Consider the following 24,168-nt stretch of genomic DNA (forward strand, 5'->3'; position numbering starts at 1 on the left):
TTTTCAGAATGTAAACTATGAAAGAACACCTAGAGAGGTACTGGAGGGAAGACAAATGCAAATGCATTGTCAAGATGCCCCAAGCAGTTACAGTGTTAAAAGAAAGGTTAATTAAAGAAGAAAGAAATTGATTCAACCAAAGAAAGTACAAGAAGAATGGGAACTGCGGGAGTACAGAAACCATGCACATCTTTAAGGTAAAATTCATAAACTCAGGAGTTCCCAAACTGTGGAGTGTCCAAACCACTAGTGGTCCATGAGCTTCATTCAGGTGGTCTGTGGCATGTTTGTAAAAATATAATTAAAAGTCATATAGCAGCGAACACAGTACATTACAATTGTTCTAACGGGCAAAAAAAAAAAAACAAACACCAAAAAACATTAAGACCTTCAAGCAATTTTCAAGTGGTCCATGGGGGGAAAGTTTGGGAAGCACTGTTCTAGACCCACAACCAAATTGTCATGAAGTGGCTCTTTCCCTTCAGAGGTGGAAGACCTCTCACCACCTGAACCTCTCTCTCTTTCTCCCAGCCAACTTTACTCAGCATGCAAGGAGTTGCCACTAAATTAAAGTACCTTTGCTAGCCCTGACTTGTAATGGACACAAAGTTGTGAGGGGACATACCAGAGATCTCACAGGCCAAGGACTTTGGGAAGCACACAGGGCCTCCTAGGGTCTGTGCTGATAACCCCTTGAGGGACCCTTGGGCAGGAGAGAGACCTGTGGAAAAATCATGGGTATTGTCGGAAGAGACTGAGCCACCCTCTGGCCCTCAAGAACACTGGTGTCACTAGGTCTGAGCTACGACATAGTACTGTACATGCCCAGACTAGTTGTATGACTCTGGAGAAGAGGATTTGTTGAGAGTCAGGGATCTCCTCAATAACAAGAAATCTCTCAAAGACCTTCACCACCAGCAGCAACTGTGGTTGGGCTATGTTCTGAAAAGTCAAAGTACATCAGGTCTCTTATTTGAGTCTTTCAACTGCTGAGAACAACACACATTGCCCCCACCAGATTAACTCTGGTGTTGAATTACCTTTGGCCTTCTGGCCTGGCCTTTGGATACACTTTGCACCTTAACTGATTCCCTGTGCTTGACCACGTTTGTATGGACAGTGCTGCATCATTAGGGCTACCATATGTCCAGAATTTCCCAGACATATCCGGGATTCGTCTGTCGAAAATAGCATCCGGGAAGACTTTCCGTGAATCAGGTAAAATGTCCAGGGAAACCCAAGCGTATGGCAGCCCATATAAGAACTATTGGGGTTTTGTTTTGTTTTTTGCAAATTTTCCAAAAAAAACCAACAGCTTAATAACTTCATTTTGTGTCCAGATTTTCACTTTTTGAAATATGGCAACCCTATGCAGCGTCATGGCTTTCTCTTTGAGTGTCTTGGTGAGAGGCTTCTACTTCCCTGGAGAACACCGGCTGAAGCATGACAGCCACACACCAAACCGCTAAATAAGAACAATAACAACTACTACTAAACTAAACTAAAAAAAATTAATTCATGGAGGTAGTGTCAAGCTCAATCATCTTTAAAAACGAGATCTGGTGCCAGCATCACACCAAATAGCTGCTTTAGTGATTCTCAATCATGAAAATACATGGATAAGTACTTGATACATACCCACCCTGCTCTGTTGGGGGCATGTATTGACTTCTACGGGCAAAATGAGGCCACATAAAAGTAACATCTGCCACCAAAGTCGAAAGATGGGCCCAGCATGTTTCACAGGGAACCACCAATCGTGGTGTGCTAGGCTCAGAAACCTCCCCCCCCCTTCCATTCTATGAAATTGTACAGGTCTTTACTTGCTACATAAAAGAAGCACATTTACATATGAGATAAAGACCTTTGAAACTGAATCTAAATTAGCTTCAGGGTTTACAAGCAATTTTATTTCCAAATGAACAACACACGTTTCACATCTCCTCCTAGTCCAATCCTGTCTTTCAGATTCATGTAACTACATGACAAGTCAGGAAAAGAAAGAAATAACCTTGCCAAGGGTTTGAAAGTCAAACTGTTCTATTATAGTCAACTTATTGCACATCAGATGAGAACAGCAGAGCTTTAATTAAACAGAAGCAAAGAGAGGGCAAGGTTACACAATTTGTTTTGCAATGCTTTATTCCAAATTGTAATGGGTTTAGGGGTTGCTTGTGCGTAAGTTGCCGCCACTCCTGGCTAGGTTACCTGGTTAACCCTTTCTGACTGAACAGCCTCCAGCATCGTGACTGTCTCAGTCGCTGGCAGAATCCGTCAGTGGGCGTTTCTTAAACTTCTTCCAGCACAGAAGTTCCTTGATGCCAAGTCTCCTCCTACTCTCCCTGCGCGGAAGTCTTCTGCGCAGGGAGGGTGTGGGCAGTGGAGTACCCGTACTCTCTCCGCTGGTCTCCGGCGAGGAGTCTTGGAGCCTCCTCCCCGATTCCCCCATCTGCCCCCCTTCTCTACTGGCGTTACGCTGATTTCCTTCCCCAGCAGATGGGCTCCCTCTCTCCCTACTGGGACCCTCTCCGCCATCCCTTTGGAGCCTTCCCTCCGCTTCCAGCTCCGATGGCAGTTCCCTGACATCCATCTCCCCCCCAGGACCGCCCCCACCCTCGGCCCGACCTTCTGATCCAACCTCATCCCTTTCCTCGGCCGATGATGCGGGGAAACCCCTGAAGGAGCTGTCGCCATCCTCTGAGGATTCAAAACCCGCTTCCCACCCGCTTCAAACTCTTGCCGCGGGGTGGGCCTCCCAGTCTGATTCTTCTCCCTCTGACATTTCCCCTCCTTCCTCTTCGGAGGCAGGAAAACCCACAAATTCCTCCTCGTCGTCTGTGGTTCCAAATTCTTCCTCCCAGAATCTCGCTAGTGGTTTTGGTTTGTCTGGGAACAGGCTGTGGAATTCTTCCACTAGATACCCATCATTGACCGCCTCAGCGGGGACCCAAGTGTTTTCTGACTCGGGTTCTCCTTCCCAAGCCACTAAGTACTCCACCTGGCGCCCTCGCCACCTTGAATCAAGTATTTCCGTGGCTTGGTTGTGGAGTTCCCTCTCCTCTACCCGCGGGTGGGCGGTGACTCCTCCCTCCCGCCCTGGGAATTCCCGCCCCTCCCTGTACGGTGAGAGTAGGGACCTATGGAACACCGGATGTATCTTCATGCTGTCAGGCAACTTGAGCTTGAATGCCACAGGGTTCACCTGCTGTGTTACCTCAAAGGGTCCGAGCCGCCTTGGCTGCAACTTCTTGCACCCTCCCTTTAGGGGCAACCCTTGGGTTGACAACCACACTCGGTCTCCCACCCGTATGGCATCCCCCTCCCGACGGTGCTTGTCTGCCTGCCTCTTATAAACTTCCTTGGCCCGCTCCAAGTTCATCTTGAGTTGCTGGTGCAATGTCTCCATTTCTTCCACAAACTGCTCTGCCGCAGGTACACTCCACCCTTCCTCCCCCCTCCCCGGGAAGGCCCTAGGGGGACACCCATAATTGGCCATGAACGGGCTCATGCCCGTGGACACATGTTCAGCGTTATTGTACACAAATTCAGCCAGCGCTAGTTTCTCTACCCAATCGTTCTGTCTCTCGCTGACGTAGCAGCGTAGGTATTGCTGGAGTATACTGTTCGCTCTTTCTGCTTGCCCGTTGGTTTCCGGGTTTCGCGCCGTCGAGAAGCCCACCTCTACCTGCAGCAAGCTCATGAGCTTCCTCCAGAACCGGGAAGTAAATTGTTTTCCGCGATCTGAGATGACCCTCGAGGGCGCCCCATGCAACCTGAAGATGTGATCCACAAAAACTTGGCTGTCTCCTCTGCCGTCACCGCATGTGAGCAAGCTATGAAATGGCACATCTTCGTCAGTAGATCGACTACTACCATGACTGCTGTCTTCCCCCTGGACTTGGGCAAATCTGTCATAAAATCAATGGACACCACCACCCAGGGTCTTCCTGGCATGGGTAAGGGTTACAGTAACCCTGCGGGGGCAGCCCTCTCCCCCTTTGCCCTTTGGCAGCGGTCACACCCCGTACATATTCCCGTACATCCTCCCTCACCCTTGGCCACCAGAACTGCCTGGTGACGAGCAGCATGGTTTTGTGCTGTCCAAAGTGCCCAGCTGTGGGGTTGTTGTGGAGTTGTTTGAGTACCTTCCCCCTCAGGGTCTCCCCCGGTACATACAGCGCCCCCTTATAGTACAGCACCCCTTCCTTTTCCTCAAACCCCCCATGGTTTTCTCTTCAGTCTCGGAGTTCCCTGATTTTAGTTTGAGCGAACACGTCATTTCTAGTAAGCCCGGCCAGTTCTCGTTTCCCAACCAAGGCTCCCCCACACACCCATCGGTCCTCGGGGATCACGTGTCGTATCTCCGGCGGTCCCTCTCCTTCCATGTACTCCGGCTTCCGGGAGAGAGCATCTGCTCTTACGTTTTCCTCTCCCGGCACGTATCGGATCTCGAAGGAAAACTTGGAGAACTCCTGTGCCCATCGAATCTGTCTCTGGTTGAGTACTCGCGTGGTCCTCCAGTATTCCAAGTTCTTGTGATCAGTACAAACCTGGATCTTGTGCTGCGCCCCTATTAACAGGTGTCTCCATCGGCGAAACGCCGCATAGATCGCAAGCAGTTCGCGGTCGTACACCGTATAGTTTTGCTCCGATTTGCTCAGCTTCCTCGAGAAAAAGGCACACGGCTTCCATTCCTGCTTGCTCCTCCCTGGCTGCAAAAGTACCGCCCCAATGGCTCTGTCGGACGCATCGGTCTCTAGCCTCATGGGTTTCTCCAGATCAACGTGCAGGAGCTGCTCTTCCGAAGCGAACGCCTTCTTCAGTCTTTCAAAGGATTGCTGGGCACTTTATGTCCAGGCGAACTTCCTTTTGCTACTGAGACAATTTGTGATGGGCGCCGTTAAGTGGGTGAAGTTCTTGATGAACTTCCTGTAGAAGTTGCTGAACCCTAGGAACCTCTGCACATCCTTCCGGGTTTTGGGGGCCTTCCATTCCAGCACTGCCTGCACCTTGCTTGGGTCCATAGCCAGTCCCTTGTCTGACAACTTGTACCCCAGAAACTCGACCTCTCTGGTGTGAAATTGGCATTTTTCCAGCTTGACCCACAACTGGTGCTTCTGCAGCCTCTTTAGCACTTCCCTGACGTCTCTGACATGTTGCTTCTCATTGTCTGAATAGATTAAGACGTCATCCAAGCAGGCTACGCAGTTCTTGTACAGCAGGGGCCCCAACACGTGGTGCATGAATGCTTGAAAGCAGGCGGAGCCCGATTGTAACCCAAATGGCATGACTAAGTACTCAAAAGCCCCCAGGGGGGTGAACATGGTGGTCTTCCATTCGTCCCCCTCCCTTACCCAGATCAAATTGTACGCTCCCCTGAGGTCCAGCCTGGTGAAAATTTTCCCCTGCGTCACCCGTGTTAAAATGTCGTCAATCCTGGGCATTGGGAAGGTCACGGGTTCAGATACCAGGTTTAGGGCCCGGTAGTCCACGACCAGTCTGGGCTGATTAGTCCCTTTTTTGTCCACAAAGAACACCGGACTGCCCCCCACCGCCCTTGATTCTCTTATGAACCCCCTCTTCAGGTTCTTGTCAATAAATTGCCGTAACTCCTGCATCTCCCGGTCCGACATGGCATACAGCTTACCCACCGGCAGCTGAGCCCCTGGGATTAAGTTGATTTGGCAGTCAAAGGGCCTATGGGGAGGTAGTCTATCCGCCTCCTTCTCGCTGAAGACTTCCTTTAGGTCAGCATAGGGTGGTGGCACCTCTCCCTTTGTTTCCACCACCAGCCCAGCCACCCTGGCCACTGTCATTCTTGGGGTTTCCCCCCCCCCCCAGACAGTGTTCCGAACAGTAAGCTGACCCAAAGGTGACTGACCGCTGATGCCATGACACTACTGGATCATGCAGTGCCAGCCAGCTCATCCCCAGTATTATTGGGGGTCCTGCCAGTGTGGCCACGTGAAAGGCAATGGTCTCCGTGTGCCTGGACACCTTCATTCGCATTGGCGGGGTCTGGTGTGTCACTTCCCCTCCCAGAAGTTCCCTGCCATCGATGGTGGTCACTTGCAAAGGAAAATCCAGGGGTAGCAAGTGTATTTGGTGCTCCAAGGCGAAGTCCCTGCTGAAGAAATTGCAGGAGCTGCCCGAATCCAGCAGCCCCTCAACCTTGACTGGGTGCCCATTTGGGAATTCTAGCACCACTGCTATGGCTATCGCTTCCCTGGGGGGGTCAGGCTGGGGCACTTCTATTGGTTGCTGGCCTGGCTGCTGGCCCCGCTGGTTGGCAGCCAGGCGTTGTCGTTTCCCTGCGCCTGCCCTTCCTCCCCCTGCTCCTCACAGCCGGCAGCCCCCACCATCCCTTGCCAGGCCCTTCTTTGAGGGCAGACCCTTGCAAAATGTCCCGGCCGTTGGCAGAGGAAACACTTCTTGGTGGTTTTCCAATCCTTCCCCTCCCTCTTGCGACCTTCACTGGAGTTTGAAACCTCGCGCGTGCGCGTGCGCGTGCCATCTATTTCCATTGGCTCAGCAGCTTGGGAAAGCTGTCTCGGTATTTCAGGAATGTGGTAGTCATGGCAACGTTCCCCTCTCCCTTCGCGTTTCTCCTGAGCCCGCGCTTCCTGCCTCGCTCCAATCGCAAGCACAGCCTTGGTCAGCTGATCCATCGACTGCGGGCGGGGCATGCGGGACAGCTCGTCCTTCACCGTTGGGGACAACCCCTCCTCAAACAACATTTGAATAGGTTCAGAGTCCAGATCCCACCCGAGCCGGTGCACCAACATCGCAAAGCGCGACCAGTAGTCTCTAACTGACTGGCTCCCCTGCTTGCACCCCATCAGTTCTCGCCGAGTCACACTTTGCTGGACTTCACTAGAATACATCGCATCCATCGCCTGAAAGAATTTCTTAAGGCCCTTCAAGGCATGATTTTGTGTCGCCATAAGGGGCCTGATCCATTCCCTTGCCCCATCCTCCAGATGCCCCACAACGTAGGCCACCCTTTGCTCATCGTTAGCAAAGTCATCATGCTGCAGTTCCAAAGCGTACTCTATTTCCGTTCAGAACGCATTGTAGTCCTGGGGTTTCCCCCCAAACTTGTGTACCAGCCCCGGTACCTTCCTTGCGATGGGGGTGGGTCTGACCTGAGCATCCTGAGCTCGTCTTTCCTCCAGCCGCACCGTCAGGAGAGCTACATGCTGTTCCAAATCTTGGTTTCTCTCTACCAGACCTTGCACTGCAGCTGCTTGCTCCGTCTCTCCGGCTCCTCCGGTCTGGCTCATGGTGCTGCCTCTCTGGAGCTGCGCACAAGCAACGTCAGGGACTGACGGATTGCTGTAATGGGTTTAGGGGTTGCTCGTGTGTAAGTTGCCGCCACTCCTGGCTAGGTTACCTGGTTAACCCTTTCTGACTGAACAGCCTCCAGCATCGTGACTGTCTCAGTCGCTGGCAGAATCCGTCAGTGGGCATTTCTTAAACTTCTTCCAGCACAAAAGTTCCTTGACGTCAAGTCTCCTCCTACTCTCCCTGCGCGGAAGTCTTCTGCGCAGGGAGGGTGTGGGCAGTGGAGTACCCGTACTCTCTCTGCTGGTCTCCGGCGAGGAGTCTTGGAGCCTCCTCCCCGATTCCCCCATCTGCCCCCCTTCTCTACTGGTGTTATGCTGATTTCCTTCCCCAGCAGACGGGCTCCCTCTCTCCCTACTGGGACCCTCTCCGCCATCCCTTTGGAGCCTTCCCTCCGCTTCCAGCTCCGATGGCAGTTCCCTGACACAAATGATTAGAAATTTATGGCGAATGTGAGATTTTAAGTAGTTGGAAGTTTCTTTTAAATATCCGATAAATAGCATTATTTTAGCAAAGGCTAAAATCAGGAGTTTGTTTCTTGTGAATGTTATTGATGCAGGAAAGGAAGCATTTTAAACCGAAATGTATTGTAATTAAAAACCTATGGACAGAATATTTTTGAGGGCTTATATTAAATACTGTTTAAGTTTCAATGCTATAGATTGTTGTTGTTGTTTTGTTGTTGTTGTTGCTATTATTATTATTATTATTATTATTACCCTGTCCAGGTTGCCCCAGCCACTCTAGGCGACTTCCAACATATATAAAAACATCATAAATCATTAAACATTAAAAAACTTCCCTATACAGAGTTGCTTTCAGATGTCTTTTAAAGGTTGTATAGTTACTTATCTCCTTGGTCACATAACTTCATATCCTCCAACATTTCTCCAATGAAAATAGAGATGTCCTAAGGAAAAGCAGGACATTCTGGAATCAAATCAGAAACCGGGACGGCTTCTGTAAATACAGGACTGTCCCTGGAAAATAGGGACATGTGGAGGGTCTGCAATAAATAATGAAATATAATGTATTCAAATGTGATTCAAATTGCAAAACATGGGATATTCAAAATGAGAGGAGGGCTCATTGAACTGTGTGGGACTTCCTTCTAACTAAAGATGCATAGGATTTTACTGTAATTAAATATCCCTTAAGCAACATCCAGCATTTGAAATGCACAGAAGGAGACAGGTAAACACGTAATTCTGGTTGGGTCATTGTTATTAATGGGGCAATGTGTGCTATAATAGAGCAACTATATTTCAAATTCCATTTCAGCTGTTGTTTCTCAGGCCTTTTTTTAAAAAAAGGTATAATTTAAGGAATATCAAGTCAACAGCATTAGTCATCTTGGGTTTCTTTTCCTGTTGATGCTCGAATTTTAAGTCAGAAAAAGGAAGGAAGAAATCTACATGTGGTTATATTTACCCAGAACCGTGACATTATATGTGCCTTTATATCTTCTATTTTGCACGCATACTGATACACAGTTTGAAATACATCCTTCACGGGCATGCATTTATATTCTGTAGTGCTTCTGATAACATGCTAACAACAGAAGCGTTCCTTTAAATAAATAAACCAACAAAACCTTCTAAATTTATCTACTTGTAAAACTGAACCAAGATTTGCTTTGATGTAAAGCTTTACTGAAACATGCAAAGTCAGACCAGCAACGTGTGGGCACAAGTTCTTTAATTTCAGTGGGTAATTTGGAAGTGGCTTTGTCTTAAATTAATTTATAAGGAGGTTAATAATATATGTTATGATAATCCTAAATTGCTAGAAGCACCTGCACTAAAGGCCAATGCACACCTGAGCCTGGAATGCCATCGGAGGATTTAACATAACTAAGAACACAGGAAGTGCTACTGAATGGTACATTCGGCACAATTAGCTGATTCAATTAAACAGATTTCACAGGGCTACCGTGTAGTTATGTGTTGTGTTTGTTACATTTCTACCTCACTCTTCCTTTGAGAAACCCAGAACAGCATTTAGTTCCCAACCAAGTGAACTAAGTCTATGACAGTACCTTCCACGCTGAGTTTTGTTACCTAGCTAAGTAGGAACTGAAATGAACGTTTCCACATACAAAGCTTTCTAGAGGCGGGGATGTAGTCTGAGGATAGTCCAAGGGCCAGATAGGAAGGACAGGAGGGCCACATTCAGGCCCTGGGCCTATGGTTCCCCACCCCTCCTTTTAAAGGTGAAAATATGTTCAGTTGTAAGTATGTATCTTGATTTTTGAAACAGAAATACAGTGGTACCTCGGGTTACATATGCTTCAGGTTACATACGCTTCAGGTTACAGACTCCGCTAACCCAGAAATATTACCTCGGGTTAAGAACTTTGCTTCAGGATGAGAACAGAAATCACGTGGCAGTGGCGCGGTGGCAGTGGGAGGCCCCATTAGCTAAAGTGGTGCTTCAGGTTAAGAACAGTTTCAGGTTAAGTACGGACCTCCGGAACGAATTAAGTACTTAACCTGAGGTACTACTGTAAGCTTTGGGCCAAGACAAAAGAATGAGACAGATTACAAATATTAATATTGTATGGATGGTGAACGCTTAAAAGACTTTGAAAGGGGACTGTTCTGATATGGGACAACCACAACACATTATTTCATGCAGAACAAATTCTGTACAGTGGCACCTCAGGTTAAGTACTTAATTCATTCTGGAGGTCCGTACTTAACCTGAAACTGTTCTTAACCTGAAGCACCACTTTAGCTAATGGGGCCTCCTGCTGGAGCACGATTTCTGTTCTCATCCTGAAGCAAAGTTCTTAACCTGAAGCACTATTTCTGGGTTAGCAGAGTCTGTAACCTGAAGCATATGTAACCTGAAGCGTATGTAACCTGAGATACCACTGTATTAAAGTCCCAGAGCTTTACCATGAAAAGATAGGCCCACCTATTTTAACTGGTGAAAATGGTGAAAACCGGAAATCTCTCAGGATTATAATTTCCATCTGCACTTACGTAGTGTAACAGCCATGAAATCACAGACACAGCTTAGGCTCTCAGTTAAAATGAATCATTCAATATCCTTAATGTCTACACCAAGTTCACCTTCAAAATTGAGTTAGTTTCTTGCTTCCACTTCTGTTCAGTAAAGTCCCTATTGTGAAATTTAATCTCCCAGCTATTCTGGGAAGCTACAAGGAGATTGTTAATGACTTGGCATTGTGAATAATATATTGCATTTACTACCCCCAAGAAATCACTATGATGATAATCACTGTGTAAGGATAGCAGAGTGAAGCGACTTGCATTAAGTGGCACCATGGTGTGTGTTGAGGTGATAGAGGAAGGCAGGAATTGGAACAGTGCAGCAAGACTTTAAAGAGTTGCCTCTAGAAGGGGGAGCAATTTTATTAACTTCAGGCAACATAATGATTGCTAAATGATGTTTGGATTTTGTGCCACACTAGAAAACCTAGAATGCATTCTGCAGCTTAATACTAGGTAAAGGAACTATTTACTGTACTAAAGTTGGACAAATAGTCCGTCTTACAGACAGAGGGGGGGAAATGACAATTTGGCACAAGATCTTTAATTGTTTTTTGAAAAAAATTAAAAATACATTTTTATTGATTTTCCAATATCATTCCAATAGCAGCCTCATTATAACAATACCAATTTTATCCAATTAATACAAAAGATCTTTAACTTATGATTATGGAAGCGGACTCCTTTCTGACTACAATAAGCACTTCAATGCATACAGAAGATCAAGAGCAGAACGTTGGCCAGGAAGAGAGTCATCTAGCCTGTTTTTAGCTTTCTGCCCACACAAAAACAACTCTACTGAAGACTGAAATATTGGTATGGAGTCTAGTACACACATTCATACTACACGTCTACATTTCAAGTTCAAATCTGAGCTCGACACACACATCTGATTTCAAGAGGAGGAAAATGCAACATAATAGCCCTCTTCCTGCATTCAAAAGAATGTGTGTGACACGCACTGACTCTGTGCAGCCTGCCCCCCCCCCCCCACTTTGCTCCTGGTTTTCCAGTTTTTAGCAGGAAGGTCTGAAAGGGACTTCTAATTGCATTTTAAACACTTAATGGAGGCAGTGTAAGAAAAGAGGAGGCATAACGCAATCACATCTTCCAAATAGTTGTGCTGGGGTGCTGTCATAGAAGAAATGAGTTTAGCAGAGGCATTCTCCATCAACTAGGCTGGGAAGATAGAGGCTACAAGTTCCAAATCAAGAAAAAATGAAGCTACTTAAAAAAAAATAATTCCGTGTTCATTTCTACACAGGATTATCCCCTACTTGCCCCAAATCAGGAGAGAGAAGATAATTGCTTCCTTTGGGAAATACCCTATCCAGATACAGTGGTACCTCGGGTTAAGAACTTAATTTGTTCTGGAAGTCCGTTCTTAACCTGAAACTGTTCTTAACCTCAGGTACCACTTTAGGTAATGGGGCCTCCTGCTGCTGCCACCGCGCAATTTCTGTTCTCATCCTGAAGCAAAGTTCTTAACCTGAAGCACTATTTCTGGGTTAGCAGAGTCTGTAACCTGAAGCATATGTAACCTGAAGCGTATGTAACCCGAGGTACCACTGTATTGTGTTTTATCTTCTCCTAATCAGACAGTGTTTTCGCTAATGTTATCATGATAGTCACACACTCAGTTATCTGAAAATGGCATGTAGTTTAGCAATCTAATCACCAGTCGAAAGGAAGCTATTGCAAAATGGAGATTTTAAAGAGAGATTTGTTCAGTTGGAGATAGCAGTTCTGAACAGTAGATGGCTTAAGATATCATATGACGATACATCATGAAGGAAAAATGACATGGCAACCAACAAGCAATGCACAATCTGAATGAATTCAAGTTGGGACAGTTACTGTTCGGTGTACAACAAGACAAGATAAGATTCATGTCATGAAGAGGAAATGTCTAGTTATGATTAAGGGAACAGGAAGCACTTCAACATTCCTTTGAAATGTTTTTGAATTTAAACACTCAAAACGATCAAATTGCTCTAGTGTTTTTTATGGCTGTATTTGTAATGGAGAGTATTTTGAGAATGCTTCAATGCACCTCTATAACATTGAAAAAGGCTGTAAACAAGTCTAATCTATTAATTTCAAATTGTGTTATATAATTTTAAAATTCAAAGTTTCAGAGCAACTTGACTCCAGGGAACTTTGCAAGGTAAAAGAACAGATTGCTAGTCAGGAGTGACTTGACTCTGACTGGAAGGCATCATTGGTCTTATTCATCCTCTGTCTTAAAAACTCAGGATACTATACATGCACGCACAAGCTCCGATATGAGATAATCCCTACCCTCCGGACAGAACAGCCATCTTTTTTTTGCGGGGGAAAGAGGCTATGACTGAACTTCCAGAATATAAGAAAGGAGGCAATCTCATCATAGGTCACAGAATAGTCTACTCAATGTCTCTGAATTGAAGTAAAAGTTCACTCAACCTGTGGTAGGCAGAGACTAATGTATTAATGGAGATTTGGACCACATTCCTGCCTTGCTTCCCATCCACCAAAATATATTTTTCTGTTGTTTATTTTTTTAAAAAGAGCTTCCTTCCATGGAAACATTGCACTAGTCTACTGTGCTCTCAACAGTTAGATGTAGAGTTGCTGTTAGATTATTTACATTTAGTTAAGAATAGAGAAGACTCCCTGGAAAAGACCCTGATGTTGGGAAAGATTGGGGGCACAAGGAGAAGGGGACGACAGAGGACGAGATGGTTGCACAGTGTTCTCGAAGCTACAAACATGAGTCTGACCAAACTGCGAGAGGCAGTGGAAGACAGGAGTGCCTTGCGTGCTCTGGTCCATGGGGTCATGAAGAGTCGGACACGACTAAACGACTAAACAACAACAACAAGAAGAAGAATAAAGAACCCTGCCATGCTTTCCTTCCCAAATTAAGGCAATTAAGAGTACACCTTTGGATATCCAAGGCAGCTACAAGTTAACCACAGGACTAGTTGCTAGCCTTCTCTGTTCAAGCAAAATATCATTGAATTAGGTGCATACAAACATGAGGTGTGTGTATGTGTGTGTGTTTGGGAGTTAGCCTGTGGTGGATTAGCATATTTCACCACATCAATCTGTTTCTTAATCTTCATATTGCTTCATGCTTTTATAGGTTATATACTAAGAAGAAGCAGCATGGCTCCAAAGACTCACAGTAGCCAAGCCAAATATCTTTTGAGATTATAAAGCAACCACTCCACTTGAGCACGGGATCTTCATTTTCATGCTGCTTGCCATAGCTGTTTGTGCTGTCAGCAACCAAAAAGCCAGCTTTCACCAGCACGCTTTGCCCTGCTTCTAGAATTGCAGGCATGCCAGTATTTTTCAGTACGCTGTCTTATACTGAGAAGGACCATTGGTCCATGTTGTTGTTGTTTAGTCGTTTAGTCGTGTCTGACTCTTCATGACCCCATGGACCAGAGCACGCCAGGCACTCCTGAATTCCACTGCCTCCCGCAGTTTGGTCAAATTCATGCTGGTAACTTCGAGAACACTGTCCAACCATCTCGTCCTCTGTCGTCCCCTTCTCCTTGTGCCCTCAATCTTTCCCAACATCAGGGTCTTTTCCAGGGAGTCTTCTCTTCTCATGAGGTGGCCAAAGTATTGGAGCGTCAGCTTCAGGATCTATCCTTCCAGTGAGCACTCAGGGCTGATTTCTTTAAGAATGGATAGGTTTGATCTTCTTGCAGTCCATGGGACTCTCAAGAGTCTCCTCCAGCACCACAATTCAAAAGCATCAATTCTTTGGCGATCAGCCTTCTTGATGGTCCAGCTCTCACTTCCATACATCACTACTGGGGAAACCATAGCTTTAACTATACCGACCTTTGTTGGCAAGGTGATGTCTCTGCTTTTTAAGATGCTGTCTAGGTTTGTCAGTATTATCTACACTAACTGGCCGTGCATCTCCAGGGTTTCAGGCTGGGAATTGTTCCCAGCCCAACCTGGAGATACCAAGGATTGAACCTGGGAACCTGCAAAGCAGATGCTGATCTCTGGTAAAGCCTGATCGCTGGTAAAGCCCTTCCCCAGTAAAACCCTGTTATATCAGGTAACCAGTGCAGGCAGTTTTGCCAGGATCTGATGATGGCTCATCGGATTCTCTGGCTCTGTCCCAAACCCAGCAGATTCTTAGTTCTGCCCACACTGGCTTCATCTCTTGGCCCCACCCTGGAGCCAGTATTATAGGACTCAAACGTTGGTAGTCCTAACTGAGTCCAGATGGATTCTTTCTCTCTTATTGAGGGGAAAAAATATATTCCAAGTTGGCAGAAAGGGAGTGGAGTGGATCTAATTTCCAAATCATGAGTCACTTTGTCCAATCCTGACTTCAGTGTTGGTTGGGAAGAGGCATGCCAACTCATGATTTGGAGATGCATTAAGACTAGTGACAGATGCTGAGATGACTCAAATATAAAAAATAAGAACCCCAATTTATTTTTGGGAAGGAGTGGCTAACCTTTTCAGAAGTTGTTGGATTCCCATCCAACACAGACAATAGTCTGGGAGCATCTAGGGTGGCAAAGGCTACCCTTTTGCCAATCTAGGGTATCATAATTTCTTCCTCACATTATATCTGATCTACCCTTGCATTTTTTCTAGCTATATAACTTGTTCTGTAAAAAATAAAACAAAATTACAATTGTTCCTTTGAGAGGCACTTTAGGTGAAATATGTGTGAACTTATGAATGCTAAATTTATATTTCTTATTTATAGTTATTTTCACTCAACTCTTTAAATCATGACAGTGTTCTGGATTTCTAAGAATTTAAAATTCCAGCAATTTAAAATTCTAACTATAAAAGAATGAGGCATTCCTTAGAAGTTATTTTCTGCAAATACTAATGCACAGTATGTGTGGGTGGATGTTAAAGAATTTCCTCCCTCCCAATGGCCAATGCAAATTTTGAAAACTTTGTACGTAAAAGTAAGGACATGTCCCTTGCTGTGCAACAGCTGAATTCTAGGCACTCAATAAGAATTCACTGTATAGTTAACCTGCAGTGCAAAAGTATACATGTCTACCAAGAAGGAAGTGTCTTTACTCCCAGGTATGCAGAGACTAGGCTTCGGTTTAGGGTTGGCATTATGGGGAAGTAGTCTTCTTGCTTCTTTAACAGCTGTGTGGTAGGCAGGTTAATCCTTTTCTAGTGTGGGAATACAAATATGGGAATACCATCACTTGTTCACATTCTGTCTGTCAGACATTATGTGTGTGGCCACTCCATCTTACAAAAAAAGAACATAATTTTGCATATGACAGAAAGCATGTGCATATTTTATGCAAATTTGTATTCTTTTTTGCAAGTGGGTCAGAAGGCCCAATCAACATACCACATATAGGCTTCAGGGAATCTGATCCCCCTCCATCACAGCGGGCTGCTAGTAACTGGAAAGGCAAGAAGCTCTTACCAAGGTATTTTATTCAATATTCACAGATGGAGATGCAGGATGCCGTCTCTAGCATAATGGTGTTGCTCTGAGTAATCTCCTCCCCACTTCCCCTCTCAGTCATCAACAGCCCCACCTCCCTTACGCTTACGGTGTCTGCTTAGGGACAATTGTCTCTGGGCTCTCTGCTCTCCTGCTTTCATTGCTCACCGTGTTCTGGGAGAAGGGAGTAGGGTCTGGAATGCTCTCTAGTGATAAGATGTCAGCCAGCTGTTCCTGCTCTGCTTCTCCCATTATTTCCCAGCTTTGCCCCTCTTCTGTCTCTGAGCTGTGACCCTCTGCAAACCACTGTTGTAAATCTATACTGTCCTCCTATACTTGGGAAGGTTCAGGAGAAGGGGGAGGCGGTCTCCACCATTTCTCCTCAGTCCAGTTCCTGACGCATATAGTGTACTGGTCCCAGAAAATCCTGTTAGCACACCTGGTAACAAGTGTTACTTATACTATGTATTTATATTTATGTCCAAAGGCTCTACTAAGCGCTGTGTTTAATGACCCTGGATGGTTTTTAGCTAATAAATCCCATCAGCAGAAGCCCTGTTCAAGGATTTCTGCTTGTGCAACAGGGATTTCCTCACACACCCCAAAATTGGCTCAGGGTGTGTATGTCTGAAGAACCCCCAGAACAGAGGATTATATAAGCCAAAATGCTTGCCCTGGTGGCACAATCTCCTTAGTGTGACATTGAATTCCTCCCTCAGACCCTTTCCTTCTTTTAAATTCAAGTAATCTGGATTCACTACTGTCTACTGTTAATATGAACCTATACAATGAACCACTTGTGACTTGAAAAATTCAGCCTGAGTGGGAGCTTTTGCGAAACTTGACTCATTTATGTTCAGATGTGGTTTTCCCCTTTTCCTATTATTTTGTCCTTTTCTTCCTTGTTCCCTTCTGTTGTATCCATTAAAATATTGCACAAGAAATGCCAAGTCTAATGTGCATCATGCTCTGGGAACATAGTTCTGAGGAACAGCTTTATACTTTTGTGAATGGTTTCATGTGACTTGACAAAGAACTCTCCTATCATTGAAGGAAATGTCACAGCTAATGGAAATCCTGTTTATATGGCTTGTCTTCTTGTTTGCGATGCTGACTTCCTGTTTATGTGGCTTAATGTGCTTTCTGTTACACCGACTGGGTCAAAAAGATATAAGGCAAGCCTTTTTCAAACCATTTTTCAGCTTCATATCTTCACCTGCAACAGTAGTGTTTAATATGGGCCCTGACATCTTGCTTTTGGAACACCACTATTGACTTCCTGTTTCACCAGGCTAACTGAAGTTTTGGTACTTAGGTTCTCTATCACATCAGTCTATTACTCACTCTTCCCAGAGTGGCTGGGGCAACGCAGTCAGATGGGTGAGGTATAAGTAATAAATTATTATTATTATATTATAATGGCTCAACCACCACAGATACACCAGCCATAATTGTCCTGCCACCAACATAAAAACTCTCATCTCACTTGCCCAGTTTCCTCACTGGGAGTTCTTCTCCTAATTATTTTCTCCTTGGTCCTGCTTCCCAGTTTTCTGTTTTTTTCAGTTTAGGTCTCCATTTCTTATCATTGATACAAAACCAATCTTGATGTTTTGAAAAGTTACCGAGCTTCAGGAACTGGGGAGTCAAAATCTGGTATATGTAATAACTAGTAATAAAACAAGTAGAGAATAATTTGAGGATGGAATGGCTAGCATCATCTGTCAACTGGCCAAGCATAATATCCATTCCTCTAATATTTTGAGATATTTGTCCAATCCACTATGAAAGCCTAGAGGGCCACTTTGCAAAATTAGATATTTTACATCTAATGTATCTAATTCCTTGGCAGGAGTCCCAAGATTCACCCATTTTTTATTCAATTAATTTCATATCATTTCTTCTAGAAATAGCCTTGAATATCAAAATATATAGTTAGTTGCCCTCCTTAATGTTAACACCCTTCAAAGAAGGATGACTCCCTCTTAGTCATCCCTTAGCTAAGTCATATACAGCTATAACTTTATCTTCTCTATTAGTCAAAAGTTCCAGTTCCTGGGTTGTTGTGACTCCCTTCGATTTGTCCATCCTTTCTGGCAGCATGATACTGCTTAACTGCAAACATTATCCCAAAAGAAAAGAATTCCACCCCCAAACACCCAGTGCCTTCAGTATGTAGCACTTGTCCATGAAATAAACTGTAGCATTTATGTACAACCAGGGCACACAGATTCTTGCTATATAGTTATGTATCACCAAATGTAACTACAAAGCGATTAAAACAAATATCCAGTCTGAAACTAGGTGTTATGGCTCAGTTCCTCCTTCATGTCTTGGACTTAAGGTATGAAGAAAAAAATGTGTGAAAAACAACACTTCCTAGGGCCACAATACTCTTTGTTCTTTTCATTTGCCACCAAATAGTATATATTCCTCATAACAATGTTACCAAAAATAAGACTTTATATTGAGAATACTGTTGTCCAAGATCGAGCTGATTAAGATCTTGTACAGGATAATCAGTGATGGAATATACACAGGATAACTGGATTCCAAGCAAGATGACCTCTAAATGACGTACAGTACTTCTGTTCTTTGCTATTTTATATTCAAAGCACACAAATGAACATCTCCAACCGGATGGTTTCCATTGCGTGCAATTCACTCTACTCTCATAGAGAGATGCACACCCTTCCCTTCCCTTCCGAAGCAATGCACACGTACATCCTTCACATTGTTATGCACACTTCATCTCAGTTTACACACACTCATTCACTTCTCATTACATTAGCACATCTACAGACCTTTCTTTCCGTTCAGTTAAACATACAGATGCCTCAGTCACGCTTCAATCGCACACATACATCTAGGCCACATCATGTGGTGTAGCAGGACATCCTGAGGGCTTCTGCATTCTGTGGACCCTGTCAATTCAGCATCCAGCATTTGGGAGAATCGCATGGAAGAGATGGCACAGCATACAGAGATGAGTGGTATGGAAAACAGGTTGCTTGGGGACATCTTAGCTATTGGAGGTCCTTGCCTTCCAAATGTTTGAAGATGAGGACTATTGCCACATCTCCCAAAGCCTGTCCAGCTCCCTCTGATAAACTCAACGTATTGTAGAAAAGACACTTTTCAAACACTTATTTCTCACTTTTCCTAACCATACATTAGTGAGCTTTTCATAATACTGTTGAGCAATAGGTGGCCTAAGTTTAAAAATCCATGGCTCTGTCCAATAATACAAAGAACAGCCATTTTAGCCCTCGGGGCATGCTGTTACAATTACATTACAAAAACCAAGTATTCTCACAGCCTTGAGACATAGATCTGAAGCATGTTTGAAATCATATCTTTGCCTCTCTGTTTCTCTTGTGGCACTTGAACCTTTGAATTTCTTTACAGTTTTATTATTAGATGCTCAGTCCTGAGCAAAAAGCAAATCCTGAGATAGCCTTTATGAAGTGTGTGGTCCTCAGCTGTGAAAACAGAAGTCTTAAGAGTCTCCTGCCCTCGAGTTCATTTTTCTCATTCATAAGCAGGAGATTTGACATATGCTTATTTGTTATGAAAGCGATATGAAATATACAGTAGATCCTTTACAATGCAATCCTAGGCATGACCGCTCAGAAGTAAGTCTTGTTGATTTCAGTCAGACTTACTCTTGGGCTAAGTGGGTAAAGGATTGCAGCCTTTATCTGGTTTATTTATTTGAAGATTGTCATCTTACCACAAGATGCAATTCTTGCAATGACACTTTTAATTCTTTTCAATTTTTAATTCTTGCAATGCACTTTTAAAATGTGGAGAGTGATGTTAGAATTGCAAGGTGGAAGAGAAACCGAAGAAAGGAAAAAAGCAGAAAGAAAGATAAAGAAGTCTGAAATAATTACTAGGAAATGGGAGTTTTTAAACTAGCTGTACAATAAACACCAGCTTTCTGGTGCTACTGTTGGACTTTCCTAGTTTTAAAGAGTATGTGTCTGTTAAAATTACTCCACACAATTCAGAAGGCAACATTGGCAGCTAATTTAGGAATCTGGCTAAGTACCAAGGGTATTTTTCCTTTGCCATTTGAAAACAAAATCTACAGCAGGATAGAAAGTCTGGTTCAAGTCCCCCTTTAAACATTCCAGACCCCAAGAAGAGCATTTTATTCTCTATTCTTTAGCCATAAATCTATTCCCATTTCTTGTTAAATATTTTAGGTGATGTTTTTTAAGCCAGAGAACTCTGAAGGGTTGTTAAAAGGAATGGAAAAATGTATAAATAGTTTTCTTTGCTAACTGTTAAAATATGTTTGCTCCATGTGTCATCTCTGTTCTCTTGAAATGATGCCAGCAGAACTGGATTCATAGCTTTTAAAACAGTACAAATCAGAGGGGAATAGCTTCTATTGAGATGGGACAATAAGATTCCAGCCACCGAGTAACCAATGAAAGGTTTAAAACTATCTTGAGCTCACTGGAATATAATCTGTGCTGGACAGTACTCAAAGCAACAGATGGAAAAGGAGCTTTCCTACCATGGTTGACTTTCCAGCAGCCCAATCAGTCACATGGTTTTTCTGCTTAGAGACACATGGGAGGGACCTCATTGCCACACCTTTACTTTTGGATTAGGAATGTCTGAGTGGTGTAGAGAGCTGATTGGCCAGAGAACAGGAGATTGGCAGAAATGCCTCTGTAAATTCAAGAAAGTACAAAATGTATGTGGGGCAGGAAAGTGTGTGGCTTTGAGACTTTGAGGAGGTTCCCCCCCCCCCCATTGTTTGACATTTTCAGTCCACTGCGTTCAGATGTGAGCTGGTGACATTGTGAAACAGCTTTTTCTCAAACTTGGGTCCCTAGCTGTTTTTGGACTACAATTCCCATCATCCCTGATCGCTGGTCCTGCTAGCTAGGAATGATGGGAGTTGTAATCAAAATGCTACTGGAGACCCAAGTTTGGGAAACCCTGTTGTAAAACAATAAATATGAATCAAGTTGAGAGAATGGTGTTACAAAAAGTAATTTACTTTAAAAGATCAAACAGTATTTAAAGGATACTGTTAAAGGATAACAACATATGGTATGACTGCATAGAACATAATTTAAAAAATGTAGTAGTGATGGTTCTAATAAGCAAGAACAGCAAGAAAAGTTTTCTTAGAATTCTAAAGAGTATCACTTTCTTTCAAAGTCCTACCCAAATGATTTCTCTAAGCTTTCCCCAGAGGAGGAGGAGAAGGGAAGCCATGCTGATGTAAGGAGCTAAAGTGTGGAAAGCCCCTGTAGATTTTATCTGAACCTGCTCTAATATTGAAAGCCTTAAACTAATATAGATCAGCAGAAATTGGAAATTGTCTTGGATCATTATTCTCCAGTAATGAACTGTCTGTAGGTCACTAAGGTTTAAAAGAAAACACTTGATTTCAGGTCAGATAGGAGTTCCTTCCCTATGTGATCCCCAATATAAGTGCTACAAAAAGATTTCCACTATGTGTTCATCTTGTTATATTAACAGGAGATATTAACAGTATTAGCTTCACCAAGTTCAGCTCCTTAGTCATTCTCACTCTTCTGGAGACAGGAATATAACAGATGAACTGCAGACAAACAGGTTGCTGGCCATGTTGATAGATACTAATCAGAAAATACTGAGCTAAGAAGAAACAACAGATTGAAAAGGACAGGATAAAAAAGGCAAAAATGAGAGATTAAGATAAGCTTAATATGAGAGTGAATATAACTCACATGTTCATCCTTTTTCTTAATATTTCTATGAGAACATAGGAAACAATCCAAAGATAAAGCAAAAATGTCATAGGTAAGTGATTTAGACAGCAAGAATGTACAAACTTCATTTAAAACTAATTTGCTTTTCTCTAGTATCCACTACACTGAGACGAATACTGGTGACCAGAAATGAAGTTTCACAATTTACAGATGAATTAGAAATTGACAAATCACTGGGTTTCGATGACACCAACCCAAGGGTTCTAAAAATGTGAAATGGGTCATTTTCAAACATAAAGATGTAACATACCAAAAATTGGCTTCTGTACCTGAGGACTGGAAAGGGGTCAATGTAACACCATTTTTTTAAACGAAAAAATAGGTTGGAGAGGGGAGAAATGGAAAATTTCTAATAGGCCTATTATTTTATTGTTTCTTCTGGTGAAACTCGTAGGAAGTGTTGTTACAGATACCAAGTTCCCAAGACTCTGGAGAAACAAATCTAAAAAAGAACCAGCATGCTTCTTCAACGGTAAATCCCATCTAACTAACCCTTTTAGAGTTGTTTTGAGTAGATCAACTGGAAGAAATTCACTGTTTTTAGACATGGGAGTAGATTCTGAGGTAATTTGGTCATTTGCGCCACACAACGATTGGATGGCAACATTATGGCCTTTAGCAGCTTTTTAAAATTTTTAAGACTTGGAACAATTAATAATAATAATAATAATAATAATAATAATAATAATAATAATTTACCATTTATACCCTGCCCATCAGGCTGGGCTTTCTCAGCCATTTTGGGCGGCTCCCAACCGAATACCAAAAAAACACAATACAATGACATTGTTAATTGACTGTAGCCATAGTATAGATTACAAGTCAGTTCCCATCTCTTGGAATGCTAGCAATGGTATACCCAGAATAGGGGTCTCCCAACAGCTCTCAGCAACCTTAATAAATGACACTTCTCAGAGTCTTTGAGAAAGCCATGACTGTTTAAAGTGGCATGATACTGCTTCAAACAGGGGTGCCACCTTGGGCCCTGCACTGTGGGTGCCGTGTACCCCGCCTAACGTCACGAAGTCATGACGATGCGGGACACCAGAGGGCCAGAGGTAAGGCGGCACATGGCCACAGCACTCAGCTGCAGAAGCAGTGCTAGAGTTAGAGGTGAGCAGTGAGGTGATGCTGATGACACAAAGTGTTCATTGTGGTAAAAACAAAAAAGGGCTTTCCATAAGCTACAAACTGATCTCTCCACGGAAGGAGCATGGGCATTAAATTGTGGTTCAGTGTAAGCAAGTTGAAACTGATACACATTAGGGCAAAACATTATCACTTTACTTGCATGCTAGTGATATCTGAAATGGAGATGACTGACCGGAAAAGCAATGTTTTCTGGGATCCTAGGGGACGTGGGTGGCGCTGGGGTCTAAACCACTGAGCCTTGGGCTTGCCGATCAGAAGGTTGGTGGTTTGAATCCCCGTGACGAGGTCAGCTCCCGTTGCTCAGTCCCAGCTCCTGCCAACCTAGCAGTTCAAAAGCACGTCAAAGTGCAAGTAGATAAATAGGTACCAGTCCAGCGGGAAGGTAAAAGGCATTTCCGTGCACTGCTCTGGTTTCACCAGAAGTGGCTTAGTCATGCTGGCCACATGACCTGGAAAAACTGTCTGCGGACAAACATCGGCTCCCTCGGCCTGTAAAGCGAGACTTAACTGTCAGGGGTCCCTTTGCCCTTTACCTAGTCAATAGTTTCTATGAAAATGTCAGCCCCAGTGTGTGTCAGTTATGAGAAAGGCAAATTCCATTTTAGGGATCATTAGGAAAGAGATTGAAAATAAAACTGACAATATAATAATGCCATTATACAAATGGCTTAAAGGGGATTAGATAAATTAATGGAATAGTATACTAATATAATAGAATAGTATTCTACTGGAATAGTGTACTAATGCATAGCATCCAACATTTCTCTGATGAAAATTGGGATGCTATTTATACCCCACACATCTTACTGGGTTGCCCCAGCCACTCTGGGCAGCTTCCAACATATATAAAAACAAAATAAAACATTAAACATTTTTTAAAAACTGCCCTATACAGGATTGCCTTCAGATGGCTCAGGGGTTGGATATCTCCATACCCTACAACATTTTTCCAATGAAAATAGGGACATCCTAAGGAAAAGTGGGACATTCTGGGATCAAATCAGAAACCGGGACAGTTTCTCTAAATCAGGGACATCCCAGGAAAACAGGGACAATTGGAAGGTCTGCTAATGGAATAGAATACTAATTATGATGGTTGTGTACCATCTGCAGTGTTGAAGCAGTATGACTTTAAAAACCAGTTGCTAGAGGGCTGTTCACCTCGTGCTCTGCTTGCAGGCTTCCCATAGGCTACATGTGTGAACAGGATGCTGGAATAGATTAGATGGGCTCTCTTACATTTCAGTAGTGTAGAAACCAACAAATACAATAGGGGGGACTGGTAAGCAAAAATGCAGAGGATTTACAATAAAATATCTGATTTACCAGCTGTGAAGCTTAATGAAAGAGGAAGTTTCTGTACATTTCCCGAAAGAAAGATGTATTGCAAAAACAAGAGCCTTTATTGTTAGCTTCTGAGAGCTTC

At 43.7% G+C, this 24,168-nt stretch overlaps 1 long non-coding RNA gene across 3 annotated transcripts in view; it reads right to left on the reverse strand.

Moving 5' to 3' along the window:
* Positions 1-24,168, reverse strand: part of LOC308473084 — a 38,331-nt gene that overhangs the window by 8,694 nt on the left and 5,469 nt on the right. The gene's annotated exons all lie outside the window — the stretch shown is intronic.

The sequence above is a fragment of the Podarcis pityusensis genome (assembly GCF_964106645.2).
Source record: "Podarcis pityusensis genome assembly, chromosome: 1".
NCBI classification, from domain to species: domain Eukaryota; kingdom Metazoa; phylum Chordata; class Lepidosauria; order Squamata; family Lacertidae; genus Podarcis; species Podarcis pityusensis.